Source organism: Geotrypetes seraphini, chromosome 13 (genome assembly GCF_902459505.1).
Source record: "Geotrypetes seraphini chromosome 13, aGeoSer1.1, whole genome shotgun sequence".
Taxonomy (NCBI): domain Eukaryota; kingdom Metazoa; phylum Chordata; class Amphibia; order Gymnophiona; family Dermophiidae; genus Geotrypetes; species Geotrypetes seraphini.
Window position 1 is genome coordinate 60,817,154 of NC_047096.1, and position 17,209 is coordinate 60,834,362.

General features: G+C 44.0%; 1 protein-coding gene across 2 annotated transcripts in view; it reads left to right on the forward strand.

Annotated features, from left to right (window-relative positions):
• The first annotated feature begins 2,687 nt into the window (after positions 1 to 2,687).
• TMEM98 (transmembrane protein 98) overlaps positions 2,688 to 17,209 on the forward strand; it is a 50,332-nt gene continuing 35,810 nt past the window's right edge. Inside the window, exon 1 of one of the 2 annotated variants that reach the window (XM_033919322.1) lies at positions 2,688 to 2,830. The gene's annotated coding sequence lies outside the window, so the exon portion shown is untranslated. Of the gene's footprint in view, positions 2,831 to 8,529; positions 8,761 to 17,209 lie in introns of those variants that run through there. The other variant, XM_033919323.1, reaches the window with a different exon arrangement.

Genomic DNA, 17,209 nt, shown 5'->3' on the forward strand with positions numbered 1-17,209 from the left:
TATGTTCAATGAATATGCATGAGTAGGAATATGAGGCATATGCATGTCTTCCTTTTGAGGACACATCTGAGGGTCCGGATGGCTTTTCAAAACCCAGCACTTTGTCCGGGCATCGGAAAGAAATCGCGTCGGGAGGGGGCATCCGTGCATGTGTGGATGCAACGTGGTGATGTCACGTGCCCGCGTGCGATGTCATTGTGGCACATACGCGGATGCCTTCCTGCGTGACGAACAGGCAGTGGGGGCAGGGCTGGGGGGCAGAACTGGGGCGCAACAGGGCGGGGATGGGTGGAACTGGGTGAGCCTGGGCGTTGGTCTAGGGTAGGGATCTCAAAGTCCCTTCTTGAGGGCCGCAATCCTGTCGGGTTTTCAGGATTTCCCCAATGAATATGAGTGAGATCTATGTGCATGCACTGCTTTCAATGCATATTCATTGGGGAAATCCTGAAAACCCGACTGGATTCTGGCCCTCGAGGACCGGAGTTGCCCACCCCTGATCAAAGTCTCTCCTCGAGGGCCGCAATCCAGTTGGGTTTTCAGGATTTCCCCAATGAATATGCATTGAAAGCAGTGCATGCACAGAGATCTCATGCATATTCATTGGGGAAATCCTGAAAACCCAACTGGATTGCGGCCCTCAAGAAGGGACTTTGAGATCCCTGGTCTAGGGGGGGGGGTCTAAATTTTACTGTCTCCATTGAAACCTGTCTCATAAATAATTGTGGTTATTCTGAAAACCTGACGATGGGTTTGTCCTGAGGACTGGATTGAGAACTTCTGCTCTGGTGATGGACCTTTCAACAAACTAATTTTGATCTGTGAGGAATTCAGTGACTTCTTTTGCAACAGAAATATGAGAACATAAAGAGGACAATTTTACATAAAGTCACCTAGATCACTGGTTCCCAACCCTGTCCTGGAGGACCACCAGGCCAATCGGATTTTCAGGCTAGCCCTAATGAATATGCATGAGAGAGATTTGCATATAATGGAGGTGCCAGGCATGCAAATCTGCTCCACGCATATTCATTAGGGCTAGCCTAAAAACCCGATTGGCCTGGTGGTCCTGCAGGACAGGGTTGGGAACCACTGGTCTAGACCACCTACGCTGGCAGCAAAACATACCTAGGCAAAATGTGTGCCTAAGCTCGGTAAACCCCCCCCCCCCTACTGGCACCTAGAAAATTGACGCTGAAACATACTTTAGGCCGCCTAATGCTACTGTGGGTGTAGCTAATTCCTAAAGCACCTATGGAGTTGTGATTCACATCCATAGTAAGCCTGGATAACCCTGGCCTACGTTTCCAGTACCCACCTTTGCTGGAGGCACAATTCTGGACCCGGCACCGTCACATGCTTGACATGTGATCAGCAGCCGCTTTTAAGACGGCCACCGACAGCGGCGCCGGCTACAGAATCTGGGCCTTAGTTTTTGCTTCCTGTCTTTTAACCAGCTGGCACGCTTCAGTTAAGATATCACTTCCTAACCCATGACTTTTTAATTTCTTCAGGAGTCTATCATGAAGGACTTTATCAAACATGTTCTGAAAATCCAAATACTTTTTTCAAATCCAAAAAAATGGCCCAAAAATGGGGTCTTATATTCGTATCATTGCCCACCCCCACCCCCTCCCAGACTTGTTGAAGGCCTGCTGTATGGCCTGGTGGGGAGGCCGAGACAGGAGGGATCTTTCCTGTCTCCTGACCCAGCCAACTCTGCCAATTTTTTATATCTCCCTCCCAACTCCCCCTTCATACCTCGGGGCAGCTATTCAGTAAGCGGCTCAGCACTGGCAAGGAGCGCAAAAGCTCGCTCATGCCCCGGTACACTGGGCCACGAGAACTTGAGAGGGCCATTCAGGGAGGGGCTCAGTGAAGGGCAGTAGTGCAGAAAGCTAGTTCCTGCCTGGAACACCATTGGACCACCAGGGGTTCAAAAAGGTAAGCAGGGGGAGGGGAGGGAGTTTTAAAAAAATTGAGAGTTGGCCAGGATATGAGACAGGAGGGATTCTTCCTGTCCTGGCTCACCAGGTCATACGGCAGGCTCGGTGGAGGCCTGCGGGACATCAGGAGAGAAGGGGGGGGACAGGGCATAGGGCAGGTAGGGGGTTGGGTGCAGAGCCTGGCAGGGCAGGGAAGGGGCAGGCAGAGATCCTGGCAGGACACATGACTATTAATACCCCCACCCCAGAAGCCCCTCTCGAATGTCCCCGACACTCCCCGATTTGCCGCCACCGGCAGCGCTTTCTCCCCCCCCCCACCTATGTGCAGCATCTTTCCTCCCCTCTCACTCATCCCCTTGTGCAGCATCTTTCCATCCCTCCTTCCCATCCCATACAACAGAACCCCACCAACCCTCCCACTGCGAGGCCGACATACCTCCATTCCAAATAGCTTTGCAGCCTTCCCTCTGCTGCATCACTGAAGTGTGACCAGATTAGGTTTTGCAGCTACAGCTGCTTTTTTCCTTCTAGTCCTAGAGTAAATAAACATATTTTTTGGAATGTGCATCTCTGCTACCTTTGTATTTTGTAAATGTATTTTGTAAATAAACTGCTCTTGAGTAATAGCTCTTAAAAATACTAGCAGCAACTGCGAACAGGACTTTCCGATAGTTTGTAAAACTGGCTGTTTCCCTAATAAGAAGCCAAAACTGGAGAGAGAGGAGTGGTGAGGAGGGGGAGGGGGGACATTCCTTCATCCTTCTCTCTATCTCTCTCCTTTATCCCAGCATGCACTGGAGCTCTAATGCTTGGAGTGCCAACTCTGGAGCTTGGGAGCTGAACAATTCCATCCAGGCTGGGATGTCCCCGGGGGGAAACCACAAGAGGTAAGAATCCAACTCTGATCCTAAAGCAACAACCAAGACAAAAACTGGAGTATGGAATCTCCAGAAGCCCTAATTAACACCTGTCTGAGAAGCTAACTGCAGAGGGCATGATATAACTTTTTTTAGTGGGGAGGAGAAAGGGGGATATTTCTTTGTGCTCTCTGCCCATTTCTTTGTTGTGTTAGGACTCAGAATTTAAATGCTGGAATGAGGGTCACGTTTTGAAATTCTCTTTGATGTGCACAGGGGCCAACATCAAAATTCTGGGACCAGTAGAAGTCCCTTAATTAATGGAGGCTGAGAAAGCTGTACTGATTAACAAAGCTGCCTCAGCCTTGGACACGGGGATGCAGTGTGGGAGAAAGCAAACTCAGCAGAGCTCTCCCATTATCAATTTAAAGCATTCCTGGACGCTGATCTGCTTCAAAACATTCTCTTCTAGTTGTGGCTCAGACTGATCAGGCACCAAAAAATGCAGCTTAAATAAACAAAGGTAACACTTAGAAAGACTCGAGTTAAATAAAATGCTCTCTTTTTTTTATACCAGGAGACCTCTTTTTTTAGGGGCAAGCTCTCAGACATTTTGTGAAAACTCAGGACAGGGGCCTGGATGCACTAAACTCTCCGATCTAACGATCGTCGCTAAACCAGTTTGAACTGGTTTAGCTATGACCTAATTTGCCAATCCAATGTACACTAATGTCATTAATATTAAAATAAGCCCTCCAATCAATGCCCATAACATCGCTAGGGCATACCTTAAATCTAGCGATGGCTGCTAAGGGCTTGAGATTACTGACAGTTCTGCCATATTTTTTTCTTTTTTTTGATGGGCACAGATGTTGTGTGTGTGTTACACACAATATCTGTCCCCATCCCCCCAAAAAGTCAGGCTGGCCTCCATAATGATGCCTCCCCCCCTCAACAATGCCACGGAACAAAAATAGAGGCAGGAGAGATGCCCACTCACGCCTGCCTCAGCCACCCAGACCCCTCCACACTCCCAATCCTCCTCCCATGTCAAGCCACCTGGAGCCCTCACACTCCAGACCCTTCCTCCCTCCCTGTGAAGATCGCAACCACCTGAATACCATCCCTCCACAAGGCTCGTAGCCTCTGCACAAATACCATCAGGGGCGGAGGACCTCCAGCAGTGGGACAAACTGGGTATCCCTCCTGCCGTTCTTCAGTTTAAAGTGTGTGTGGTGGGGGGGTGTCGGGGGGTCTTTTTTATTGGGGGGGAGGGACTGAGCTGTCAAGCCTTACTTTCCTGTCAGTGCCTGAGCCTATCAGCGCTCAGCACTGATTAGAAAGTAAGGCTACAGCAGCTCAGACTCCTGCCGCAAAATTTTGCCCACATATGTAGCGCAACAAAGTTACAGAATCAACCGGCGATGTTAGAGAATCGCCCGGAGTGCTCGTTTAAATATTAATGAGCCCAATTTGCTACCATTTTAACATTAAGATCCTCATGACTACATTTGCACGGCAGAGTCGGCGTCTACTAGGAAGCTCGAGAAAAGACCTTCCTAGTGAGATATTCTGATAATCGGCTGGTAAAATATTGGCACACTAAACTGGCTGGAACTGGTTTGGCTACCATCATTAGGGTCACGGTAGGTTTTGAGAATCCGGCCCTAACAGGTAATATTTAGTTGCATTGTCTGGATAAGTGCCACTCAATATTGTCACTTAGCCCTGGATAAGTGATTTTAATGGCCAGAAGGGAGTTTTTATATTAGTTTGGATGGTTGATTTTATCATCTGCTATTGTGTGATGTCTTTTATTAAGTATGTAGGTTGAAACCTGCTTAGGTTTCTAGATAATATGGGCTATAAATGTTATACATAATTAAATGTTTATTGATTCAACTCTATAGCAACCAATACAAAAGAGAGCAGAAAAATACTGTAATAACCAAATATATTTCTACTTGTCATCAGAAACAAAGCAGGTACATAAGTGTATCACAAACACTTGACACAGGGCACTACAAGTGCCCCGAGAAATAGAGCAACCAATAAAATGAAAAATGAGGAGGAAAAAGCCTCAGATTCCAACCTCCAGCACACAGAGAAGGGTGAAAGGTATAGCAGGGTAAAAAACAAAACAAAACCTCATAGACATTTTTTTTTAAAAGCCTCCTCATACACAAATTAAATTGATGCTCTGTGCAATGCAAGTAAATCCACTGAAATTCCAGATTAACAAATGAAAGGCTTTTCTGTGTGAGGAATAGTCTGTCACCCCTACGATGGCCAGCATTTCACATTCTTGGCTGCTTCAGGGTGTGAACACACTGCACAGACCTAGCAGCAAAAGCCATAATAACTTCGGAAAACAAATACACACATACATACACATAAGTGCTGAAAAATACATTGACTATATTGTGTAAAGAGAAAAAACATGAAATATACCTGTATTATCAGAAAGCACCTCAGTGGTGTCATTCTGCTTCACAAACATGGCTACAGGACGCCATCCAGGACCAAAAAACAAGAAAGGAAAAAGGGAGAATTGATGTTGTATCCTCATTGATTCAACTCTAACACTTGAACCTAACTCTTAACTCCTCTCACCTTGGGTTCTGCATCCCCACCCCTATATGCCATGTCTGTCTGTCCAAGTTAGAATGTAAGCTCTTCTGAGCAGGGACTATCTATTAAATATCAAAATGTACAGCGCTATATATTACGTTGCATTACATAATATTTCTAGATTGCAAAACCTCTCGGATCAATGCGGTTCACAAAAGATAGACACTGGGAATACCCAGCAATCTACAGATTAGGCATTAACCATTTTTAATTCTCTAAAAATCTTGTAAATAGTATCGATTTTAATAATTTTCTAAAATGTATATAAGAACAAGACCTTGGGAATAAAGAACATAACGTATATAAGTGAGAAAATAATAGTAGCATAGTAGGTAGTGACAGTGACTAAGAAAGTTTGGGTCAGACTATGGCCCCCTACCCCTCTCCAAGCAGTGGCGTTATCTCATCTGAACTATTTAAGATCTTGAATAGCCTCCTTCACCTGCAGCCTGACTGCCGCAGTGTCAGATTTTACCTCTGCCAACCATGCCTTCATATCTGCCTTGGTCAATGTTGTCCGCACCAGGCAAGCAGTCAAGGCTCTCGAGATGCTTTATCTGTGGCCACTTATCTGTAGCCTCCGCTGCTCGCCCTCGCACCATGTGGCCCGAAATCTTTTCGCCAGCGCAAGAAACAGTGCTGTCGCGAGCCACTTTTTTTTTTTTTTTTTTTGCGGACGCCATCCATTCACCAATTGTACTGCCAATGCAGGAGCAGGTAGGGAGCTCTGACAACACACCTCAAACACGCGTTTTTGTGGGATATTTGCAGGCATCGATTGGAGCTCAGTGCCTAAGCACCCATCTTAGACCGGTGACGTCACTTCCTCATCTCGTCTGAACTATTGAAAGTTTTTTTTAAATATCTAAGGCAGTGTATCGCAAACTGTGTGCTGCGGCAGATTCTAAGTGTGTCGTCAGACACCGGCAAGGAGGAGAGGTGCCGGCTGACTGCTTACAGGACTTGCTTCTCGTGGCAAGAGGCACGACTTATAGGCTGTTGGCCTGCGCTGACGACTCTCCTCCTCGCCCCCATTGCCAAAGGAATAGGTTCAGGGTCCAGCCGCAGGGCCTCCGCGCGTGTGTGGATGTCGATGTGATCCATGCCGACATCCGCACACTTCCAGACGCCTTACGGCCACGGCACCGGGTTTAGTGCGCTCCGGTGCCAAAAGATTTGCGGGACACTGATCTAAAGTGTTCCCAAGAAAATTATTGAGAAAACTAAAAAAGGTCTAGAATGCTACAGCTCATATGGTCACACATAGTTCTAGAAGGCAGAGGGTCATCCCTATATTGAATACATCACACTGGTTGCCTATTGGGCAGTAGTTGATCTTTGTTTAAATCTTTCTTTATTAAGGAGCAAAAAGTTACAGCAAGAAATCAAAATTCACAAATTTCCATATCGGATATAAAGTAATTACAAAATAAATCCTCAGTTTTTGTGTCCAATTTCTTTACATAAAAACATAAGAATAGCCTTACTGGGTCAGACCAATGGTCCATCAAGGCCAGTAGCCCGTTCTCACGGGGGTCAATCCAGGTCACTAGTACCTGGCCAAAACCCAAAGTGTAGCAATATTCCATGCTACCAATTCAGGGCAAGCAGAGGCTTCCCCCATGTCTTAATTACAGACTATGGACTTTTCCTCCAGGAATTTGTCCAAACTTTTCTTAAAAACAGTTGCGCTGGCCGCTTTTACCACAACCTCTGGCAATGCGTATCCCCAAAGAACTCAACTCCAATGAAACGCATAGGATGCTTGGACTCTTATAGCTTCCCACACTCTATTCAACCTCCCCACTTCTTACCCCCCTCCCCAATTCCACCCCCACTCTTTTCAAAATTTCCAGAGGCTATCCATATCCGGTGGGCTCAGTCACCTCCACACTCTCAAATACGTGTTCAAAATTAAACTTTGAGCTCTTGGGACTCAATGATTGTATACTGGGGTCTCAAATCTTGAAAAAAAACCAAAACAAAACAACCTCTTTCCTACACTTGAGGGAGTATTGAGTATCCTGTGCCTTCAAAGCTAAGAGTATATGAAATTGATTCCTCCAATTCCAATATCCTAGTTGAATCCCCTGGATCCAATATTGCAAAATAATTCCCCCCCCCCCCCCATACACACACACTATGCATGCTTTCCCAGTAGTAATTGAGTCCCTGCAGTACTTCAGGTTTCCCTAAGAGAAATCCAAAGGGGGTCCTCAAAACTTAATAATAGCATCTTGGGACAGTGGCTCTGACCTTTTAAACTTCCTTGGGGCGGAGCCAATTGACAAGAGGGTTTTGTGTTCCTTCAATGAAAGTCATGTGAAGGGAGTAAATGTGGAATGAATCATTTACTGGAGCTCTTCCCTCTGTGAATAAATTGCCAGAGATCAGAATTGCTTCAGATTACAGCGAAAAGAGTTTTGTTTCCTCGTGCAGGCTGCGTTGGGATAACATGACAAGTTGATTAATTTTTAAAATTGTAATGCTGTAAACCGCTTTGGAAATGAAAAGTGGTATATCAAGTCATAATAAACTTGAAACTTGATGAATAGAGTAGTAATAATTTGCTGTTTTAATTTTTCTTTGTTGTTTTAGCTATTTTTATTTGCGATGTGATATGAGATTAGGGTTGTATGGTATTGCATGTTTTAAACCACTGACCTTCTCTATTGAAAGCCAACCGCCCCCAGCTCAGTTTCACTCCTGCCCAAAATCCCTGCACTGGTCAATTTAAAAGAATGCATGGTCTTAGGGGCCAACGCCACTTTCACAAAATAACCTGCTCCTGCTAGTCTAGTGAATGTCCAGCTCCACTTCCTCCATGGAACCCTGTCACCCCATCTGTGGGAATCAAAAGACAGATCTGTGCTCCTGCCCTGCCAGGGCTTTCTTTCAGAACGGTGCCAGTGAAACTTGAAGCCGGTGCCATTTTTTTCCTTTGACCACAGTCTTTGCAAGTGAGATTGGACGCCCATATTTTTCAATGCTGTAGTCCTTCCGTCTGACGGCACTACGAGAACCATAATGCATCGGGGAGGAGTGTGTCTTAAAAAAAAAACCAGGCTCAGCCCAAGTCTCCCGTATAACCAGATCATTTGGGAGCTCTGCAGAGAATTATTGCACTGCTGAAACGTCTTCCGAGCCTATCGCCCGTCTGCCAGTGTTTACTCTGTCTTTGGACTGGATTAGTCATGGGGTTAAAGGCTGAGCTTTCCCCAAGGTGTTTGCGCAGGACTCCCGGTAAGGCCTATGCGGAAGTAATGCCTGGTATGGGACGCTCCTTGTAAATACGTGATCAGCGCTGCAGGGAAGGGTCCGAGTTCCCGGTAAGTTTCTGGGTACTGCACTCCTACAAGTATCCATTCGCAGTTTGCCTTTTTGTATGCCTATAGTATTCACTGTACACCTCTTTCTTCTCTTCATATTTCTCTAGCATGTATTTAAATACTTCTTACATAGACACTATCTAATCTAATCTAATCTAATCTAATCTAATCTAAGGCTTGGCTTTATATGCCAAGTCATCATTCTAAGAAAGCTCGACTTGGTTTACAATAGTTAACTTAACAGGAAAAAAACCATAAGGAATAAGGACAGAATTTCAAGAAAATTAATTTTCAAAACGTTTAGCAAATAAAGTGGTTTTTAAAGATTTACAAAAAAAACTGAAGTGAACCAGAACTCCTTAAAAGAAGCGGAAGAGCATTCCAAAGTTGAGAAAATTTAAAAATCAAAGATTGACTAAAAATCTTGACTCCTTTAGTCCCTTTCCTTGGATTGTCCAGTCAATGGTATATGCGGGAGTGTGTGGCACAATGGCTAGAGCATCCTGAGGTTGTGGGTTCAAATCCCCTGCTGCTCCTCATGACCCTGGGCAAATCACTTAATCCCCCGTTGCCCCTGGTACATTAGATAGTGTGTGAGCCCACTGGGACAGATAGAGAAAATGACTTGAGCACCTGAATGTAAACCACTTAGGCTATAAGTGGTAAACTTCTCCCTCCGTATTTGCAGTTTCAGCATTTGTGGTTTCGATTATTCACAGTTTTTAGTTTGCTGCCTCCTCCCCCCCCAAATTATATCAACTTGCATAGAGAAATCGCTGATTCCAAGCATTTACAGAGAAAATCGCCGATTCCCGGCACTTTGTTCACCGTGTTTTGCCTCTCCTTCAGAAACAGGCCAGGTCTCCCACCATGTTATTCACGGTTTTACCACATTCACAATGGTTTTTAATAGAAAACAGTAAATAACATATAAAAAAGTTATTCATGGTTTTTCAGTATTTGCGGTTCTGTTAATCCCCTATCACAGCGAATACGGAGGGAGAAGTGTATGTAAAAATTTAAAAAAATAGATTGTGAGCCCACTGGGACAGAGAGGGAAAATTTTCTAATGGAAAATGTAATCCCCATTTCTCATGTATTAGTATTGTAAACCGCTTAATACTGATGTGCAAGCGGAATATCAAACATAATAATCCAATCCAATATACAGCTAAAATGTTACACAGATGGCAAGAGGTTTTGTGGTTGGCACAGAATGTATACTCACCACTTTCTCAGTGTCTTTATTTACAATTTTTTTCTGAGCCATTCTGTGGTAACTCCATCGCTCTCACAAGTGGCTGTCAGGCTATTTTATTTAGATCCACAGTAGCTTGCCTTTCCTTCATCGCTCAAAGCAAGTTACATTCAGATACAATACATACAGTATGCTCCTGTACCCAGGCTTACAGTCTAAAGCAGTGGTCTCAAACTCACGGTTCACAGGCCCCATGCGGCTCACCAAATTCTCTTTTGAGACCCTTGGTATTATAAAGAATGATTCTTCACGGAAAACTTGTGCGTTAAATGTCTGACGGTCGCTGTAACCTCACGCAAGCACTTTCTTGTGTCTGTACGCGATTGTGAGGTGGAGTCCGATCGCATGCAGACACAGGAAAGCGCTTGCGTGAGGTTACAGCAGGGAGGCTGGCAACGTTCCAGAACGTAAGGTAACCATTGGAGGCAGCGCAGCTTGTGCGTGTGTCCGGTGCTGGAGCAGGTGAAGGCGGTTGTGGATGCGACCGCTGAACACTTAACCGTATAGAATCATTCTTTATAATACCGAGGGCCTCAAAATAGTTGGTCCAAAATCTTATCTCTTTCAGTTGATACTTTGATAGTTTTTCACTTTCTGCATGTTGCACTGTTTCAGCTGTGTATAGCTGAAATTATCAGAAGCAGTTAAGGAAAGATTTATAAACGATAGGAACGGAGGGCCTAAGTGTGGCATGTGGGGTGAGGAAGGAGTGTGGAGGGCGGAGATGAGGTTGCAGGGGGCACCTCCTACTCTTGCTCCACCACTGCCTTGTTAAACCTCTTTGAACACTTGACATACTGTGTCCAACATTGGTCTCCCAACCTAAAGAAGGATATAAAACTGCTGGAGAGGGTGCAGAGACGAGCAACGAAGCTAATAAAAGGTACGGAGAATTTGGAATACGAGGAACGACTTAAGAGACTGGGATTGTTCTCCCTTGAGAAAAGGAGACTGCGAGGGTGATATGATCGAGACTTTCAAAATACTGAAAGGAATCGACAAAATAGAGCAGGAAAAAAAAATTATTTACAATGTCCAATGTGACACGGACAAGAGGACATGGACTGAAGCTAAGGGGGGACAAGTCCAGGACAAATATCAGGAAGTTCGGCTTCACGCAACGAGTGGTGGACACCTGGAATGATCTCCCAGAGGAGGTTATTGCGGAATCCACCGTTCTAGGATTTAAAAGCAAACTAGATGCACATCTCCTTACGAGAGGCATAGAGGGATATGGGTGACTAGAATTACGCCAGGTGTACACCTGGCAGGGCCTTCGCGTGTGCGGATCGCTGGACTTGATGGACCGAAGGTCTGATCCGGAGATGGCGGTTCTTATGTTCTTATGAACATTGACCCCCCACATATCAAAATAGCATTATTAAAAATAAATCGATATAGCAGACAATGTTGCTTAGGAAGTCTTTTATTAAGGCACGCTAGCCAATTTAGCGCGCGATAAATGCTAACGCGTCCATAGAATATAATGGTCGTGTTAGCATTTTTCGTGCATTAAATTGGCTAGCATGCCTTAGTAAAAGACCCCCTTAATTACATATTCAAGAAATCTTGGGACAGACCGAAAGTCCATCAAGCCCAGTATCCAGGTCCCAAATACCATGTACGAGGGTATGCTGAAAAGTTCTCAGGCCAACCAAGAAGAGAATGATGGGGATATAGTTCAATCAATGATCTCAAACAATGTCAAAACAGAGAATTTTGTTTCTGCCAATTGGCACTTAAAATCAGATAACACTCTTTTCAGCTACAGTGGCAAAATAACACTTAGAATTTAGGAAGTTGGTTAGTTGGGCCGAGAACTTTTCAGCACCCCCTCGTGCCAACAGGAAGTTAAAAAAAAAAAAAAAAAAAGTATACTTCCTTCTGGTAAATGTCAATGTCTCACAGTGTCATTGGACTGGAAGAAAAACCAGATGCTGACACACCAGAAAGGAAAAAAACCCCCGATCATAAGAATAGCCATACTGAGTCAGCGCAAAAAGGCCATCTAGCCCATTATCCTTTTTCCACAGTGGCAAATCCAGGTCACAAACACCTGGCAAAAATCCAAACAGTAGCCGCATTCCATAAAATCAATCCCAGGGCAACCAGTGGTTTCACTCAGTGAAACGCAGAAGATAAGTGGGATTCTTTAGGAACAATCCTCAAATACAAAATAAATCCCACTGAAGGGTATTTAAAGGAGATCGTAGAGCAAAATGGTCTCAGTAACCAGCTTGGATAAAGATAATTCAATCCCAGGATATTACAATCCAATGCCAAGTCATTCAAGGTTTAAGATTTCCATCACTAACCAAATTATCCCCACCTCCTAATTTCTGTAAACCACTGTATCATAAGTTAATTATTTTTTTACTTATCTTAAAGTGTGCAGAGAACATAAGAACATAAGCAATGCCTCCACCGGGTCAGACCTGAGGTCCATCGTGCCCAGTAGTCCGCTCACGCGGTAGCCCAACAGGTCCAGGACCTGTGCAGTAATCCTCTATTTATACCCTTCTATCCCCTTTTCCAGCAGGAAACTGTCCAATCCTTTCTTAAACCCCAGTACCGTACTCTGCCCTATTACGTTCTCTGGAAGCGCATTCCAGGTGTCCAGAGTATTGACAAGGGCTCTCAGGACACTTAATTTTGATATCCCGCCTCACTTGGGACTCGCAGCAGAAATAAACAGCCCCAAGTGAGGCGGAATGTCAAAATAAAGTGACCTGAGAACCCTTGAAAATGTTTAGCGGCGAAACAGGCCCCGTCAGGCTTGTCAATACTCTGCACACTTTAAGATAAGTAAAAAATAATTAACTTATGATACAGTAAAAATTGGTTTACACAAATTAGGAGGTGGAGGTAATTTGGTCAGTGATGGAAATCTTAAGCCTTGAATGACTTGGCATTGGATTGTAATATCCTGGGATTGAATTATCTTTATCCAAGCTGGTTACTGAGACCATTTTGCTCTACGATCTCCTTTAAATACCCTTCAGTGGGATTTATTAGACAACCAGTTGTTTCCCCCATGTCTTTCTCAATAGCAGACTACTATGGACTTTTCCTCCAGGAAATTGTCCAAACCTTTTTTTAAACCCAGACACACTAACCACTGTTTCCACATCCTCTAGCAGCAAGTCCCAGAGCTTAACTATTCATTGAGTGAAAAATATTTTCTCCTATCTGTTTTAAATGTTTTTCTTTGTAACTTCATTGAGTGTCCCCTAGTCTTTGTACTTTTTGAAAGAGTAAAAAAATCGATTCACTTTTACCTATTCTACACCACTCAGGATTTTGTAGACCTCAATCATATCCCCCTTCGGCTGTCTCTTTTCCGTGTCACATTGTCCAACGTGACACGGATAAGAGGACATGGTTTGTAGCTAAGGGGGGACAAGTCCAGGACAAATGTCAGGAAGTTCTGCTTTACACAGCGAGTGGTGGACGCCTGGAATGCTCTCCCAGAGGAGGTTATTAAGGAATCCACTGTGCTAGGATTCAAAGGCAAATTAGATGCACATCTCCTTACGAGAGGCATAGAGGGTTATGGGTGATTACAACTACATCAGGTGTATACCTGACTGGGCCTCCGCCTGTGCGGATCGCCAGACTCGATGGACCATGGGTCTGATCCGGAGATGGCAGTTCTTATGAAGAGCCCTAACCCCTTTAGCCTTTCCTCATATAAGAAGAGTCCACCTCCTTTATCATTTTGGTCACTCTGTGAACCTCTTCTAATTCTTCTTTTTTTAAAATTAAGTTTTCATAATGCTACATTAGCAGAAAACACATTTTTTTTTAAATCTCCAAAACCAATACAACCTGAAAAAAAAGAAAATAATTGTATCCATTTTACCCTGAAGAAAGCTTTCTAAGTGGGTAGGATCTAAGAATATATAAGATTTGTTCTCATATGTAACTACAGTAGATATATGCAAGGGAATAAAAATAAATAAATAAAAGTCCCCCAGCAGTCAAAACTTTGATTTCAAGAGAAGGAAAGTCTTCCGTCTCAATTGGGTAGGTCTAGAAACATCAGGGAACATTGATATTGTCTGACCACAGAAAGGCACCGGGGTTTTTTTTTCCTGTTTTATTTTGTGAGAAAAGCTTTTCAAAACTAACAACTTGTGTTCAGATGAGGAAATAGAGATCACTAATGTACTGTAACTCTTTTCAAAATATTTTCTTGGGAGGATTCCAAAAGATTTGTAAGATCTAAGCTATCTGGTGAATTTAATACATCTGTTCCACCCTCAGCCTCTTAGATCTCAACTTCCTAGATATAGAAGGAGCACTTTTCACTCTTCCCTCTTCAAATTTCAGTAATAGAATCTCATTGAAGTACTTCTTAAGCATCTTCTTAAGCGTTTCTAGAGGGAAGAGAGCATGAGTAATATGTAACTTTAATAACCTCAAGTTAGAAGACCTGGAACAATTTTCAAAGGCTTCTAACTGCAAATGAACCATTACACTATCCTTTGTGGCTGACTGACAACGGGAAGTCTGTAACCCAATCTTATCCATTTCTTTCTTTGATTGTAAGATCTTTGAGTCTTATTCCTTGCATTTATTTATTCATTTTTATAGTCCGTCCTCCCCAGGAGCCCAGAACGGGTTACAAGGACACATACACAAAGTTTTCAGGAACAGAGATACGTACGTTACAGATACAGATAGCAAAGTACGATTGTGGGTTTCAAAACGGGACTGGATGAGTTCCTGAAGGCAAAGGGGAATTGAAGGGTATAATTAGAGGGATACCATACACGACAAAATGTTTTAAGAAAGAGATAACTTACAGGTCATTGACCTGGGGGGGTCATCGCGGGAGCGGACTGCTGGGCGCGATGGACCTATGGTCTGACTCGGCAGAGGCGATGCTTATGTTCTTATAATAACATGCTACAGCAGGGGTCCCCAAGGTCCCTCCTTGAGGGCCGAATCCAGTCGGGTTTTCAGGATTTCCCCAATGAATATGCATTGAAAGCAGTGCATGCACATAGATCTCATGCATATTCATTGGGGAAATCCTAAAAACCCGACTGGATTCAGTCCTCAAGGAGGGACTTTGGGGACCCCTGTGCTACAGGATCAAAGACACAAAGCTATAGAATCAATAACTTACAACTTCTAGAGAATGTGACTAAGAACACATGCTTTGCAGAATCTAAGAAAATAAATCAGAGTCACAAATGAGTATTAACATATCTGCAGTGAACGGTAGAAAAACTGGTTAGCAGGCACAGGTATTCTGAGGTAAGGTACGTCGAAGCAAGGTCTGTCAAAGTTTGAGACCAGAATTGATCCAGTCCATGAAAAGAAGCATCTTTACTGCTTTCCGGAAGGTCAGTAGGTAATCAATTGCCCTAAAGGCAGGAGGGAGTTGATTCCATAATTTAGGTATTCTACAGGAATATGATCGCTTTTGGGCTGTCTCCCAGTGGAGGCTGTTTGCTGGAGGGTTGGAACGTCTTGAGTTCCCATTACGAACGGAGGGACTGCTGAGAGTGGTATATTAGGAGTTTCTTTGCTACATAGTCAGGTGTCATGCCATGGCTGTCTCTTCTGTGAACTTACTACATTTAACAAGATTGTCCTGCAAATTCTTATCCATCCTGGAAATCAAATGAAAAACGTATTTCAAGGACATTTCTTGTGGTCTGTCAGAAGCTGATACAGTTTGTGGTAAATTATATACAAATGGTACTACTGCGGGTACCTGAACCGAAGAAACTCATTCTCCACTTTTCAACTTCTCCCCAGCATCCAAAGAAACTGGAGAAGCTAATGGGCTCACCTCCTTGGTGGCCTTAAGTTCCTCTATTGAGGGGGGCAGGAAATGACATCCAAAGCAGAACCACTCCCGCCACTACAGGAGTCATCGCTTTCTTCAGTCCTCCCTTCCTTTTCCCCATGATTTCTGACTATTATAATTTATTCCTCGCTCCGCTGGTACTCCAAAGGAGAGGGACTAGCCCCTTTGGGCAAGGATACTTCTTATATGTTGGAATGAAGGGGCTTCAGCAGAAGTCCTGAAAAGGTAAGGCATCTTTGCTAGAGCTTGCCAATGATATCACTTAGTTCATCCAACCAATCCTCAGAGATCCACAGCAGGTACACTCCTAACCATGCCATATACTATCCCTTCCTCTTCCTTAGAGATCCAACATACTTGTCCCAAGATTTCTTGAATTCAGGTACACTTCTTATCTCCACCAGGAGGCCATTCCATGCATTCACTACCCTTTCTGTGAAAAAGTATTTTCTGAGGTTACTTCCGAGACTATCCCCTTTCCCAGTCCTTCGTGCCAGAAACCCCCCCCCACCCCTCGGGGGTGTTCAGTGAGATCTGACCAATCAGAATCTTAGACCACTTCCAGACCATCCCAGAATGCACTGGGAGAGAGGCCTAAGATTCCAGTTGGCCCAGGTGCCTAAGGCGCCTCCTTTGTATGTCCTTCTGTCTCCACCTAACATGCTGTCTTCTTCTATTGTACTCTTTTATGCATTTTGTATATCACTTGAATTGTACGTCACCTTGAACCTAATCAGGCACAGAGAGACTCAAATTGTTGATTCGATTCGATTAAAAGCATTTTAAATGAATGTTTAAACAAGTGTCAGGGATAGAAAGTGAAAGAAGTGAATGGAATTTGATACAATATACTGCCTTTCTATGGTTCAATCCAAGTAGTTAATAGTAAACACTTTCACGTGGATTCTGTGGAAGGCAAAAGAAACTACAACATGAGCTAAAAAAGCCCCACAGGGAGGAAAAGCCTCAGACAAAGCCCTCCCACCGCCACAGCTGTGGCTAAGGTGTTCAGGCGGAGAACCTCATCGGCATAAAAGCCTCCTGTGGAGACTACTATGGCTCTATTTTTTTATATGGGTACTTAGTTTGTATTTGGGGCAGTGGAGAGTTAAGTCAGAAGAGGGTCAGAAGATGCAGTGGGAATTGAACCCACTTTCCTTAGTTCTCAGCCCACTGCATTAACCATTAGACTGCTCCTCGATGCCACAAAATAATGCCTCTTGTCTGACCTCAGTAGTAGGCAGGTGTGATAGTGTGTATGTATGAGTGGTGGGGAAGCAGGCCCTTTATAAAACACAGACAAGGATACAAGATGAAACAGAAACCTTTATGAACCAAAGGCTGATCCTTATCATTTCTCTGGCATA